We start from the raw sequence: 15,115 nt of genomic DNA, 5'->3' as shown, positions 1-15,115 counted from the left end.
AAAAAGCACCAATGACTTGCAAAATTTTGAAATAGGTCAAAAGGTCCTCCTCACACACAATCTGATCAGATACTCAAAGTATCTCATTACTACATTCTATAAAGCAACCAAATATTACCAAAAAGCCATCAAGCTGTGTTTACATTTTAATACGATTGGTATAAAGACACATTTTGGAATGTGAGCGGTGCCATGACTGTGCAAATGAGAGTCCTCTCTTACGCTCTGAATAGCCTGTCTGCTCTGTTTACTTATATGGTGCTGATAGCTGAATCTTTTATCAGTTCTTTAATATGGTGTCTGTTTTTAATGCTAAATCAGAGACAGCTAGTCCAAATGAAGATTTGTATACTATGTATTATTGACTCTGTGTGTGCTTGATCAGTGACCTCTGACCCTACTCTTACTGCCTGGTTCTTCCTAATTAAATGGCAGAGAGAGGGAGAGAGAAATAGAGAGACAGACAGACAGACAGAGAGAGAGAGAGAGAGTGATGTTAGGAGGGGGTAGTAGGGAGATATTGTACAGGCATGAGTGGGAGATGAGATGAAACAGAGCGAGAGAGAGAGAGAGAGAGAGAGAGAGAGAGAGCGATTGAGTGGGAGGGAGCGAGTGGGAGGAGGTGTGCAGGCCAGAGAGAAAGGACTGGATGGAGTAGGAGAGCTGTTGAAAAGCAAGAGAGGGAGGGGTGAGCGTGGTGCTTCTGCAAAAGGACTCTACCCATGACTCAGCAGTCTCCCCCGATAAACATGTCTCTACCCTGCTGCTCCAGAGAAACAGGCCACCGAGATGACTCAAGGGAATGTGTGCCTTGCCACATCACTGTCATTTCATTGGAACTGATTATTGTAGTTATTGTTATTATAGTTATTGCCTTGATTTGACTTCATTATTTATGGCATTTTGTTTGTCACTTCTGGTTCAAAGCTTTGTCACATGCGTGTACAGGAAAACAGGAACAAACACAAACTACCCAAAGGTACATAAATAATACAGTTACTGTCTTATTTAATGCTATCTTATTTGCTATGAGAGATGTGATATCTACATTTATACCAGTGCAGAATTCATGAATCTGATTGGTGAGAAGGTATGCATTATTTCTGTATAACAGCATGGCTCGGAGAGTAGTTCCTGCTGTAACCTGAATGGCAGGTTTATACACTCAGCAAAAAAAAGAAACATCCACTCACATTCAACTGCTTTTAATTCCAGCAAATTTCTTAATGTGTAAGTATTTGTATTAACATAAATAGATTCAACAGCTGAGACATAAACTGAACAAGTTTCACAGACATTTGATAAATAGAAATGGAATAACGAGTCCCTGAACGGGGGTGGGGGTGGGGGGGCAATATTAAAAGTAACAGTTACTATGTGGTGTTTCCACCAGCTGCTTTAAGTACTACAGTGCATCTCATCCTCATGGACTGCGCAAGATTTGTCAGTTCTTGCTGTGAGATGTTACCCCACTCTTCCACCAAGGCATTTGCAAGTTCTCAATCACGTCTGGGGGGACACATGGTTACATGTAATTTTCCACCGCAAGGACGATCAGCTGTTCTTCCTGTCTCCCTGTAGCACTGTCTCAGGCGTCTTACATTACAGACATTGCAGTTTATTGCTCTGGTCACATGTGCAGTCCTCATGCCTCCCTGCAGCAGGTCTATGGCATGTTCACGCAGGTGAGCAGGAACCCTAGATATCTTTCTTCTGGTGTTTTACAGGGTCAGTAGAAAGGTCTCTTTAGTGTCCTATCTTATTGTAACTGTGACCTTATTCGCCTACCGCCTGTAAATTGTTAGTGTCTTAATGACTGTTCCACACGTGCAGGTGAAATAATTGTTTATGGTTCATTGAAGAAGCATGAAAAACATAGTTTAAAACCTTTCCAATAAAGATCTGTAAAGCTTATTTGGATTTTACAAAATTTTCTTTATAATACAGTCTCCTGAAAAAGGGACGTTTCTTTTTTTGCTGAGTTTATTTATGTGCTTGGTCTAATACATTATTGTTTCTATAGTAACAGCTCATACACAGAGATTTATATGACGGACACTGTACATAAACATAAGAGTAATATAAAGCAGATTTAATTTTTATAAAACATGTTATTGTTTAACAAAGTGAAACATATAATCATTGATATGCTGATGATTTTTTTTGTTAATAGGCGTTTATTTAACATTTATGGATGGAGTCTCACATGCCAGCACTTTGTAACAGTCATTGTGCTTTGCAAAGTTTCCCAGCAGAGGAAAGTCTTCAGGAGTGATGAGTTTACAGTTTCTGGTTTGTCTATAATATGACAAGCTGTGTTTTTTTTTTGTTTTGTTTTTTTGAGACAGAAAAAGTGATAACAGGGACTAACTTCTCTCTTGGACATTCCACAACATTAAATCTAACTCTAAACCATTAAAAATATGTGATGCGTCATTCATTAATAGATTAAACATCGTAATCTTTCAAAAATTGCTGTTGTAAAAGCAGATTAACACACTCCAGATATTAACACACTCCAACCTGCAAAATATTAAACACTTACACTCCATGTAAAACGTTCATTTGAAATGACTCATTCCAAACTGAAGCACCTATTATTTTTTTCTGATGCTGTAATTCAATCACTTCAGCTCCAAGGATTTGTTCTTGGGTCCAGATATAGAATCCTGCTTCCTGTGACTACATGCTATAAATGTTTACTATAGTTAATGAATAATTACCATATCATTTACAATATATGTCAAATAACTGAATAATTTCCTGTGAATTTTTTTATGTTGAAGGTGAATATTTTACTCAGGGACACGGGGTGATCAGGGTCACTCTTACATTGGGAACGCAGGAGTTTTAAGCTGCATACATTTGGAGGTGGAGTGAGCTATGGCCTCATGACTTATTGATAATCAAATCAATTTTCTTTAAGCAGAGATTGTAAATGGTAAATAGTCTACGCTTATTTATAAATGGTCACCTTTTAACCTTAGCGGTTCTACAAAGCACTTTACACTGTGTCTCACTCACCCATTCACACACAAACTCACACACCAATAGTAGCAGAGCTGCCATGCAAGGCGCTAATTTGCCATCAGGAGCAACTTGGGGTTCAGTGTCCTACCCAAGGACACTTCAGCATGTGGAGTCATGTGTGCCTGGACTCAAACTGCCAACCCTGCGATTACTGGACAACCCTCTCTACCACCTGAGTCACAGCCGCCCTTTGTGTATTGATTACAATAATTATACAACAGCGTAGATAAATTCTCAAATCAAAAGGATTAATTCATTATTTTAGCTACAGTTACAGATGTATTGAAAGGAAAGTCAGGAATGCACTCTCATCACAGCTAAATGCTGTGTCCATGATAGGATTATCATGTTGGTGATACAGATGCAGGTCCTATTTACAGAATAAACTATGTTTATATAAGTATTTATAAGTATCTGGTTTTTATAAGTATTTATAAGTATTTGGTCTTAATGGCAATGTTGAAAGGACAAGTGTGATGCTGAAGCTTTTGAATGCAGGGCCTGGTTTAGTCTGTCTAGATTGGGGGTGAAGTCAAAATGTTTGACTGGACATCTTTGACAATCATCATACTTACCAATGAAATATAAGATTTGTGTCATAATGAAGAACTGCAGGCTGTCTGCAGTATGTTTTCTTTACCTTTTATTTTACCTTATAATTAACATTTTTATCTTCATATGTGATAAGACAGATAATTAACACATCCATCCATTTTCTGTGCCACTTATCCTACAAAGGATCACAGGAGCCTGGAGCCTATCCCAGGGGACTCAGGGCACAAGGCAGGGGACACCCTGGATGGAGTGCCAATCCATCGCAGGGCACATTCGCACACTACAGATAATATGAAAATGCCAATCAGCCTACAACACATGTGATTGGACTGGTGGAGGAAAAAGGGAGTACCTGGAGGAAACCCCTGAAGCACAGGGAGGACATGCAAACTCCACACACATAGGGCAGAGACGGGATTTGAACCCACATCACCAGAGGTTTGAGACAAACGTGCTAAACACTAAGCCACCATGCCCCACTAAATAATTAATATTTTATATAATAAATATCTGTACTTTACAATATCATTTGTGGGCCCAAACCTTCAACAGGAGAAGCAGATGTACAGTCGCAATCAAAATTATTCACACCCCATTCAGGTTTATTGTCAAAATTGACAGACTTTCAGCTGTTTGCAATGAAGTAATCAAACAAAAGCAGTTGAAATAGGTCAACACAATGAATTCTTCAAGTGGTTTCCCCAAATTCAACTGAAATGCAAGTTATAATGATTTCTCCAGTTTCAAAATTATTCAACCCCCTGAATAGAATCCCTCACAACAGCACAAATATGCAAAACAGGTGTTATAATCTAATCTAGGGCACCAGGTGTGCTTGAGCTGGAACACATGAACTGGCAAGGGGCAGAAAAGGGAAGCTATTAACGGCTGCAAGCAGATTTCTGAGAAGGCAGGTTGTGAAAAACCCTCGAGTGACTGCAAAAGACCTGCAGCAAGACTTGGTGGCAACAGGCACTGAGGTTTCAGTGAGCACAGTAAGGCACGTACTAAACACAGAAGGTTTCCATGCCTGAACTCCAAGTTGTACACCACTACTGACCCAAAAGCACAAGAAAAGTCGCTCAAAATCATATAAATAAGCCACAGAAGTTTTGGGATTCTGTTCTGTGGAGTGATGAAACAAAACTGGAACTTTTCTGCACGATGGATCAGCGGTATGTCTGGAGGAAGAAGAATGAACAAAGAACACTCTGTCCACAGTCAAGAATGGTGGTGGCTCGGTGATGCTCTGGGGCTGCTTTGCATCCTCTTGCTCTGGAAACCTGCAGCGTGTGGAAGGCAAGATGGATTCATTGAAGTATCAGGAGAAAACGTCATGCCATCTGGGAGGAAGCTGAAGCTTGGGCGTCACTGGACCATACAGCAGGACAATTATCCCAAGCATACCTCAAATTCCACTAAGGCTTGGTTGCAGAAGAAGTCATGGAAGATTCTACAGGATCACCTCCATTACAGTCACCTGACTTGAACCCCATAGAAAATCTCCGGTGGGATTTGAAGAAGGTGGTTGCAGCACGCAAACCCAAGAATATTACTGAACTGGAGGCCAATCCTCATGAGGAATGGGCTAAGAATCCTCAGGAATGCTGCCAGAAGCTATGCATCTCATTTGCAGCAGGTAATAACAGCAAAAGGGTGCTCTACTAAGTAAAAAAGATGCTTGCCATGCAGGTGCTGAATAATTTTGAAACTGGAGAAATCATTATAACTTGCATTTGTAGTTGAATTTGGGGAAACCACTTGAAGTATTCATTGTGTTGAGCTGTTTCAATTGCGTTTGATTGATTTGTTCATTGCAAACAGCTGAAAGTCTGTACATTTTGACAATAAACCTGATTTGCAGTACGGGGCGAATAATTTTGATTGCAACTGTACATATGTGTCTAGCTTTATGGAGTGTTCTAGCCATGGACGAACTTTGATACCAACTTGGGTTAAATGCCCTAGGACTTTGGCTAAACATGCACATAGTATATACAAATCCCATAGCTGGGATTTGTATTTAAACCATGGTCAACACTAGCAGAGATGCAACTGGAGGAGTATTGTCCCAGGAAGTGTTTAGTCTCCCCATGAAAGAACCACCTGACCAGGCTACTGAATATGAATGTATTAATGAAACAGGTTTTTGTAGAGAATATACAGAAGCAAAGAGACGATTTGTAGAGAAGATTTTGTTAAATACTCATGACAGTAATAACAATGTCACATAACAATAGTGAGTGCAGGTTTGAACAAAGCAAAAGGTTTGAAATGCACATACATACACAACACAAACCAGTTCAGGCAGAGGTTAAGTAGAAAACAGATTGTTTGATATAACTCTCCAGTAATCACCTGAGGACCTGGTTGTAAAATCACTTGGAATTCCAACTGACAACTTGATACTTGATATTTATCCTCTGAGAAACTCTGTTTGATGGAATTTGCACATTAATAGGTGCTTCTTGTGTGCAACTAAGTCTATATCAGATCTGTGTGGTAGTCGTAGCATACTGTGTGTGTGCGTGTATGCGTGTGTGCGTGCGTGCGTGCATGTGTGCAATGGTCCAGAATGCACTGTCCCTTCTGGCCAGCTCACAGGAAGCCAACAAAATGTGTGTTTCTCCTGCAGTGCTTCATTTCTTCTTCTTTTGCATGAGTGTTTATTTGCGTGTGTATTCAGGCTATGTGATCATTGCTGCATGAGCATATCTAATGTGTGAATATCTCTGAGCAGATGTACTATAACTCTTAAATTTTATGAGGGCCTAATAAATAAAAATAGGACTGAGATATCACACTCTCAGCCAGCCATTTTGCTACAGAGTCTGCTTTATAAGGAAGGGAGGTGTTGTGGAGTTGTGGGTGAGTGTGCCATTTGGAAAATAGATGGAGAGCGGGATGAGTGGAATGTGTCACCAAAACCATCAATCCTCCTACACACAGCTACTGTGCTTTTTTTTGGTGCCAACCCCCCCCCCCCCTTCTCTCTCCGTTGTGGAGGTCATTGTTCCGGTTGATGACTCAAGGCTTGTGTTGCTAATTGTTAGCACTGAAAGCTTAATGCAAGACTTCAGGGAAGAGAAAAACATGCATGTGTGGGTGTATGAGAGAGAAATTGAGAGTGTGGATGTGTATTTGTGTATAAGGGAGCGGGACAATACCACAGATGGAGCACCTGATTAGCCCTCTGCACCTTCACCTGTGCATTGCCATGGAAACGCAGGGTACCTCTCTAGACCGTCTGCATCACCTGCAGCCTTGATTTGTCGTCTCTTTCCGACTTTCGTTCGAGACACAATTCTCTGTAGAGGAAGAATACGCCACACACTTGGTGCTGCCTGTGCTTGTGAAAAAAGAAAGCGTGGGAACTAATCTGTACACACACACACACACACACACACACACACACACACACACACACAGACACACTGCAAGAACTTTGAGCATAGTGCAAAAGTGACTGACAATAAATATCTGTCCTTATGGATTTCCTCAAGGTTTCTTCACGCCTTCTTGTGTTTGTGTGTGTGTATGTGTGCGCGTGTGTGAGAGAGAGAGACAGTGTGTACGTGATGGCCTCAAGGTAGAATGGTACATGACTCCACTGCAGTGAAACCACTGCCACTTCGCTGGATCGATGGAAGGACTGCACCTCCGTACTGTTGTCTCTGCCCCGACACTGATTTATTGTCCACAAACCCTAGCACACAGCTACACACACTAATGTTTTGCCATGGACTGCAATGTGATTGCTTTAAGCTACACTATGAAACAAAGTCCTCGCTCTGTCTGCTGCCATTACTTCTAAAGCATCTATGATTAGAGTTACTAATCTTGATGGTGTATTTGAGATCAATAATGCTGCACACTGAGGAATATGACACTCCTGAAGCTTTATGAGCCCAGAAAGAGACTGTATTTAAAAAAAAGAAAAGAAAAGATAATTGCATAATTTATCATGGCACAGTAGCATGTCATTACTGTATGTTAACAGTGAGCTGATACTCGTCTGTGTACTGTGGGACTTTATTAAAAGCTTATCACGAACCAACACTTCATCAGTCTACACTGCCAGGGCTGAATAACAGAAAGGGATATGGCAAAAGACAAACACTGTTTATATATTCCTGTTTGCCTACTGAATACAAACGCACATCCTATCCTTGCACTATTTTTACTCCTTGCTCAATGCCCTCCTCCAACTCCACTTATGTAATTTTTCAAGATTTAGTTCATTCATCTTTATAGCTCCTCACCGTCAGTGCATGCATAGAGTTTACTGCTCTCCGGTTTCTGCTCACTGTTCTGACTCGGCAAAGTAGGAGGAAAAGAGCAGAGGAGGGAGGCGAAGGCTCTGAGTGAGTGTGCCAAGCGCAGACGCTGTGCAGCACTAGTCGAAGAAAGATGGCCAGCAGCAGGGAACTCTAAAGGCATCCATCTGCCCTCAACTACTGAAATTCCACACAAGCATTGGTCACTTCAGGGCAGTAAGAGCAGGTGGATATTACCAGAGTGTTTATTACACAACTGAATTGTAGAAAAGAGTGTTGAATGAATGTGTTTACAGAATATGTGGTAGATAAGGAGGTTATCTTAGACATGCAGGTACCAGAATGTATAAAATATTTTTAAGAACTAAATACAACAAAACAAATCTCATTAGCATTTGATTTTACAGCACTTAATATTTAAAAAGACACAAAGTGTAATAATTTTTAGGTTTTCTACATGGACAGTGCCTTGTATGAGTATTCACCCACTTGAACTTTTTCACATTAAAGACCAAAGAGCAGAACAATTCACAGAACACTATTACATTTATTATTTTAAAAAATAGAAAGAATATGACACAGCCATGGAAATGGCTGCCTGCAAATGTCAGTAATCGGGTGGGGGGGGGGGTCGGGATTAGTTAATGATGCAACCAAGAGAAATGCTAGACATCATGCTACCACCATCATGCTTCACAGCCTGCCATGATGCTGTTTTCAGGGTGATGAGCAGTGTTGGGTTTCCATAGCTCTTTGTGCCAACGCCACAAAGGTGTAGATAAACTTTTTCTACATTTAGAAAATTTATGTCTTAGTAAACACGGCTTTTCATAAGCAACAAACTGTAGGGCTCACAACTCTCCATAAAACCCAGCTTTGGAGAGTGTCTGCCTATGATTGTTTCTCTCATGTGATTCGTGGATCTCTCCAGCTCCTTCAGAGCTGCTCTTGACCATTTTTTGCTTCTCTAACTAATACCCTCCTTACCCAGTCACTGAAGTCTGGTGTATGGACTCCTCTAGGTAGAGCCATAGTCGTGCCATGTTCTTTACATTTTAAATAATGGATTTATTGGTGCTCAGTAGGACTTTTAAATTTTTTTTTTAAATAACCAATCCCTGATTGATACATTTCTAGAACTTTGTCCTGGACTTGTTTTGATAGCTCATTGGTCTTCATGCTGTTTGTTTAGTTGTGTTCTCTGTTCATGAGGCCTTCCAGCAACTGGTGTGTTTATACTGAAATCATATGACACTTTATTTGCACATTATCATTCACAAATTCAAAATTACCTCATTTTTCCCCTAAAATGGTTCATTTCCTCAGTTTAAACATTTGATATGTTTTCTATGTTCTATTGTGAATAACATATGGGTTACTGAGATTTGCCAATCACTGTGTTCTGTTTTTATTTACATTTTACACAGCGTCCCAACTTTTTTGGAATTGGGGTTGTACGAGAGATTGTTGTCACATGCAGCATGTTACCTGTACTTGCGAAATATTCCTGCAGCTCCTTGGGGGCATTGCAGTAGGTCTCCCAAACTTCCCAGATCTGTTTTCTTCATTTTCTACATTTTTGGAGGGACATTACGTTCTTGGTGATGTCACAGTGATGCCACATTTTCAACGCTTGTTGTAGAAAATGTGTTCCGTGGTTCACCTAATGTTTTGGTAATTCTTTTGTACCCCTCTCCTTATCAATACTATTCAACAATGAGATCCATTACATTCTTTGTAAGCACTTTGACTTCAGCAGGCTTCAGATGTGAAGAAATTTTGTTGGTTGCTACCACATGAAAGGAAATAAAACTGACATCACAAAAACTTGCAATTTTAACAGGAGTATGCAGACTTTTATACCCGTTGTACTCGCTAAGCACTGAATTTTCAGATGGTAAGTATTACCACACTTCAGTAAACACAGGTTTATCTATAAACAGTATACAAGTAGAGGCCACAAATGTGTGCTAATGCTTAGCATTATGTAATTATTTAATATTAAGCTGAATATCATAACATTGGTTTTGATAGTTTTATGTCCAAATATGGATTTTAGCACAAGCACTGCCACATTTCTGGTATTTCTGGTATTTCTGGTATACTGCTCACATTAGTATGTATGTACTTCTGAATTTTAAACTTCAAGTTATGTTAAGTTAATTTCATTAACTTCAAGTTATGCCTCCATGTTTTACTTTTTGTTATATGATTGTAAGGATTACAAACTTTATTGATATATATTTATATACATATACATATACATATACATACATAAAATAGTGAACACTGTAGCACAATTCACTGCTGGACATAAATAGTAGTTTTCACCTGAGTTACTATAATTGAATAATTGAATATACAACATGCAAAATATAGAACAGATTTTACTTAGTAATTACTACATATTTACCTAATAATTAATAATAAATAAATAAATGAATAAATAAATAATTCATATGGAGTCACACTTTAGTATGCAATTAAATTGTAAAATAAAGTACTGCCGATGTTTCTCTATACTGGCTCTTAGAGGCTGTTGTATCAGGAATGTAAATATTTGTATAATATTGCAAATATGGACACTGGATCCATCAAGATCATTTGCACAAGTGAACATAATCTGTATCTGTAGTTTCCAGCTGGAAAATAATCAAATGAAGACTCCATTCATTATACATTTTGGCCATTAAATTATTCAATTCAAAAACAAACACTACTAACTTTTTTTAGTGCCACATAGTTCTTAGTTTATAAGTGAGACAAGCCCTCAATGCACTCATTTAACCTTACGATGTATAAAAAGCTTCAATACCCATATGTGGTCTATCCCATCATGCTATCCAAACCTTTTACATGTATAGTCCATTGTTTCTTTGAGGAGTAATATGGCTCTACAGCCTTTTATTTACTATTTGTAACGGACACCAATACTAGACGAACAATTGATTTTCTTTGTTTTGCCCATACCTGGAAGCCTACCGGTTTAATGGCCGTTGCTCTGCTCGTAAGGTTCATGTCAGGTCTGTGAACTACTGTCCCCAGTGGCAGACAAATATAAGCAAACAATGAATAATTTAAATCTGTGACAAAAAGCAGGCTGAAAATAGTGCACATTTGTTCAGATAGTATTGTAGTGTTTACCGCTGCTCTCAGTCTGCTTAGTTTAGATTACATTACAGATATCAGGTCAGTCATGGTGATGTAATGAGCCTGAGGGGACGCCGTCTGATTGTTCTCATAACTGTGGGGCTTGGTAGTAGGACAGAGCTGCCTGTAAAGTGTGTGTGTGTGTGTGTGTGAGAGAGAGAGAGAGAGAGAGAGAGAGGGAGGAGGGAGAGAGAGCAGGACTGCTGAATAAGCTTGCAATACTGTAGGTGTGGATGCGTGTGAGTGTGTAAGTGCGTGTGTGTGGGGGGGGTGCTGATGGTGGGATGGGGGGGGGTGAATGGGGGCGTGAAGGGGGGGTGCTGAGGCACTGCAGTACTGCAAGAAAAAACTCCTCAGAAGGCAGAGTGCACACAGGCAGATCTTATCAACTAAACACAGCCTGAATATGAACAACATGGTGAGACCTTCTTCGACATGCAACATTCTTCCAACCATAGAAACGACTCAGGTACTGTTTTATCCCTGCTCACAGCTGGTGTTTACACTAAAGCAGCATTGCATTGATTTCATTAAAAAAAAAAAAAACTTCTCCTCCTTCTCTTCTACTATTCTCCTTTCCCCAATCTCCTTCTCTTTTCTCTCCTCTTTCTATCCCCGACTCACCCTGCCCAGCTCTCTGTGTCTCATTACACCCATCCACAGAGATGAATGTCACCATGGGCTCACTCTGACACTGGGCTGCCCTTCGCTTTTTCTCTCTGATGCACTCTGTCCTCTTGGCCACCTCATATTTTTCTATCCCTCTTTTATTATTTGTATTCTGCCACTTCTCTAAACCAATCTCTCTAATACACATCCACTCCAAATAGCTTTGTCCACTCTCACACATACATATATTTCACCAAACAATAAACATTTACTGTAAACGCAATTCTGCCTGTGTGTGTGTGTGTGTGTGTGTGTGTGTGTGTGTGTGTGTGTGTGTGTGTGTGTGTGTGTGTGTGTGTGTGTGTGTGTGTGTGTGTGTGTGTGTGTGTGTGTGTGTGTGTGTGTGTGTGTGTGTGTGTGTGTGTGTGTGTGTGTGTGTGTGTGTGTGTGTGTGTGTGTGTGTGTACACATGTGCATTTAGGGGTGGCTGTGGCTCAGGTGGTAGAGAGGGGTGTCCACTAATCGTAGAGTTGGCGGTTCGATTCCCGGCCCGCATGACTCCACATGCCGAAGTGTCCTTGTGTAAGACACTGAACCCCAAGTTGCTCCCAATGGCAAGTTAGCGCCTTTCATGGCAGCTCTGCTACCATTGGTGTGTGAATGGGTGAATGAGACACAGTGTAAAGCGCCTTGGATAAAAGCGCTATATAAGTGCGCCATTTACCATTTAGATTAGCTGGGCTGATTAAACACTTTGAAGGAAGCAGTGTGAAGGCCATTGGTTTTGCTTGCTTGGTTATGTAACTCTACCCAGTAGACCTCGAAGAGCCTCGAATCTAACAATCTAATTCAGCAGTAATTACGTATCAGCAGACAGGAGTGAGTTTAATCTGGGTCTTGCTCTGCAGTCTTATTGCCTCTGTTCCTCGACTTTTCAGACACAGCTTCTGTAACCTATTCTGCTTGTTACTTAGTAATGGATGTACTCTTCAGGGGTCATATTAACTTTGAGCAGCTGTGACAAAATGACATTTAAAATGACCAGCGTCTGTTTATGGGGAAGAGGAAAACCACTTCTCATGCTTGGGGACCTGCAGGTGTGTGTAATCAGGTGTGTGTGCCACTAAGACATGGAGGAAATGCAACATAATGTGAATTAAACTATTTTGGGTTTTGTCAATTAATATCTGCCCAGTCTGTTTTATACCACAGAGCAGCTGAACATTCAATCTGATTGGTCAGAAATTGTGCATTATTTCTGTATAACAGCACAGCTTTGACAGTAGTGCCTGCTGTAACATGAAGGACAGATTTATATTAATGCACTCATTCTAATACTGTATTGTTTCTATACGAACAGCTCGTACACAGTGACTACAATCAATTGTTGATGTGATGACTTTTTGTTAGGAGATATTTATGTAACATTTATGAAAGGAGTCTAGGGTGTCTAAGCACAAAGAGAGAGAGAGAGAGAGAGAGAGAGAGAGAGAGAGAGAGAGAGAGAGACTGTTTATCATGGCTATAATACAACTAACAGGAGATAACAGGAACTTGTCTCATGGATGTTCCACAACATTAAATCTAACTCTAAACCATTAAAAAGTGCGACATGTCATTCATTATAAATAAAAAAAATTGTAATCATTAGCAAATCACTTTGATTTAAGCAGAATAACATACTCCAGACCATGCGGTTATGCAAAAATAATGTACTTAGGGGTGCTAACAGTAAAGCCCCGAACTGGATTATCTTTGTAGAACAATATAACGTAATATAAAATGGTCTCATGCCACAGTACCTGAGCAAACTTTGGTCTTTTATGATCTTCCACGCCTACTTCGATCAAAAGGTGCAGTCTCTTTGCTGGTACCTCGAATAGTGAAGGCTACAGCAGGGGACAGAGCTTTCTCTTACAAAGCCCCACAGTTATCGTCTTCTAATTAGTTTTCGGGACTCAGACACAGTCTAAGTGTTTAAGTCCAGGCTGAAAACATATTTGTTTATTCAAACTTTTTGTGAATAGTTTTTTATTTAGGTAAAGGAGCAGATCTAGAGGCTCACAGTCATAGAGTGTTGTGGTCCACTTATGTCCCAGGGCGCCTTCATGTCTGTGTTACCTTCTGGCTCTCCCTTTTAGTTATGCAGTCATAGCTAGTCTTGCTGGAATCCCTGTTTGCATTGAAGCACAACACATTGTCCTTAACCATTACGGGGCAATAAGCATACCTAATAATCTCTACCTCTCTTTCCCTCTCTCTTTCTGTCGAGCTACACATGATACTCCTGAGATACCAGTGATTCTGACTCCTTCTGATCTCCGGACCTGCCTGATCCATCCTGATGCCCTACTTCTGGTTGGAGTTCTCATCAATTGGAAGTCACATGCTGCTGCTGTGGATGGCCCCACATTGTGCAGCCTAAAGATCATTGAGATTACTGAGGATGATACCGCTTAAAAACCACTTTGGACCTTGAGTCATATGAACAGTTATGCTGTGATGGCTAGGACTACAATTTCTATGATAGCTTTAGCACTGCAATTGCCACAAACCATTTTGCACTCAAGTCTCCATCAGTGAACAGTGGAGAAGTTCAACAAAACAGACTTCATGCAAAAACTGTAATGAAGTTTCCTGGTTACAGAACTACACTATTTGGCCATGTAGTATTAGCACATTTATAGAAGGGATTTATTTATTTACAATTGCACTGTCCGGTGTCACCCAGATAAGGATGGTTCCTCTCAAGGTTTCTTCCTCATATCGTCTCAGGGAGTTTTTCCTCACCACTGTCGCCTCTGGCTTGCTCATTAGGGATAAATTCATACATTTAATATCTATATCCTGAATTTATATAAACATTGTCCATTGTTAAAAGTGCTATACAAATAAAACTGAATTGACCAAAAGTCAAAACCGCATCTTATCATGTTCATTAGGGGAAAAAAGTCAATATTGAGGGAAAACAATACCAGTCCCGATTATTGTGGCTGCCATTTTGCTATAAGACTCTGAAAGCACCTAGCCAGCTCTCCAAACAAGATTTTTCTTTCTTTCTTTCTTTCTTTCTTTTTTTTAACATATGTAAACATTGTGCCCCTGCTTCACCCTCTGCTGGTCACTCACAAGAACTGCGAGGAATAAAGAGGAAGAGTGCTGCAGGAATAGTGCTGCAGTATGGCGCATTTCCCCCTGTGTGACCTGCGAAGCAAAAAAACAGGCCTATTACATGCAGTCCATGTAGTACATCTAGTCAACGAATCCAGCAGATCTTGCAGCTACAAGTCAACCAATGAGCTCAACTAACTGTCACTCTTCTTTCACTTTGAATGATTTAACAATTTTAGCTGGAAATATGTGTGGACAGTGCTGCTGAGTTAGCTTTCAGACTCCTCCTCGGTCACAAAACACCAATGTTATGTTGTGTATGTCTTCTTCTGAGATTTGAGGAAGGGGTGATAGAGCCAGTGCTCTAGGGGTATGAGCAGCAT

The sequence above is a fragment of the Ictalurus furcatus genome, chromosome 25 (genome assembly GCF_023375685.1).
Source record: "Ictalurus furcatus strain D&B chromosome 25, Billie_1.0, whole genome shotgun sequence".
Taxonomy (NCBI): Eukaryota; Metazoa; Chordata; class Actinopteri; order Siluriformes; family Ictaluridae; genus Ictalurus; species Ictalurus furcatus.
The sequence above is the reverse complement of the archived record's forward strand: the minus strand, read 5'-3'. Positions refer to the sequence as shown.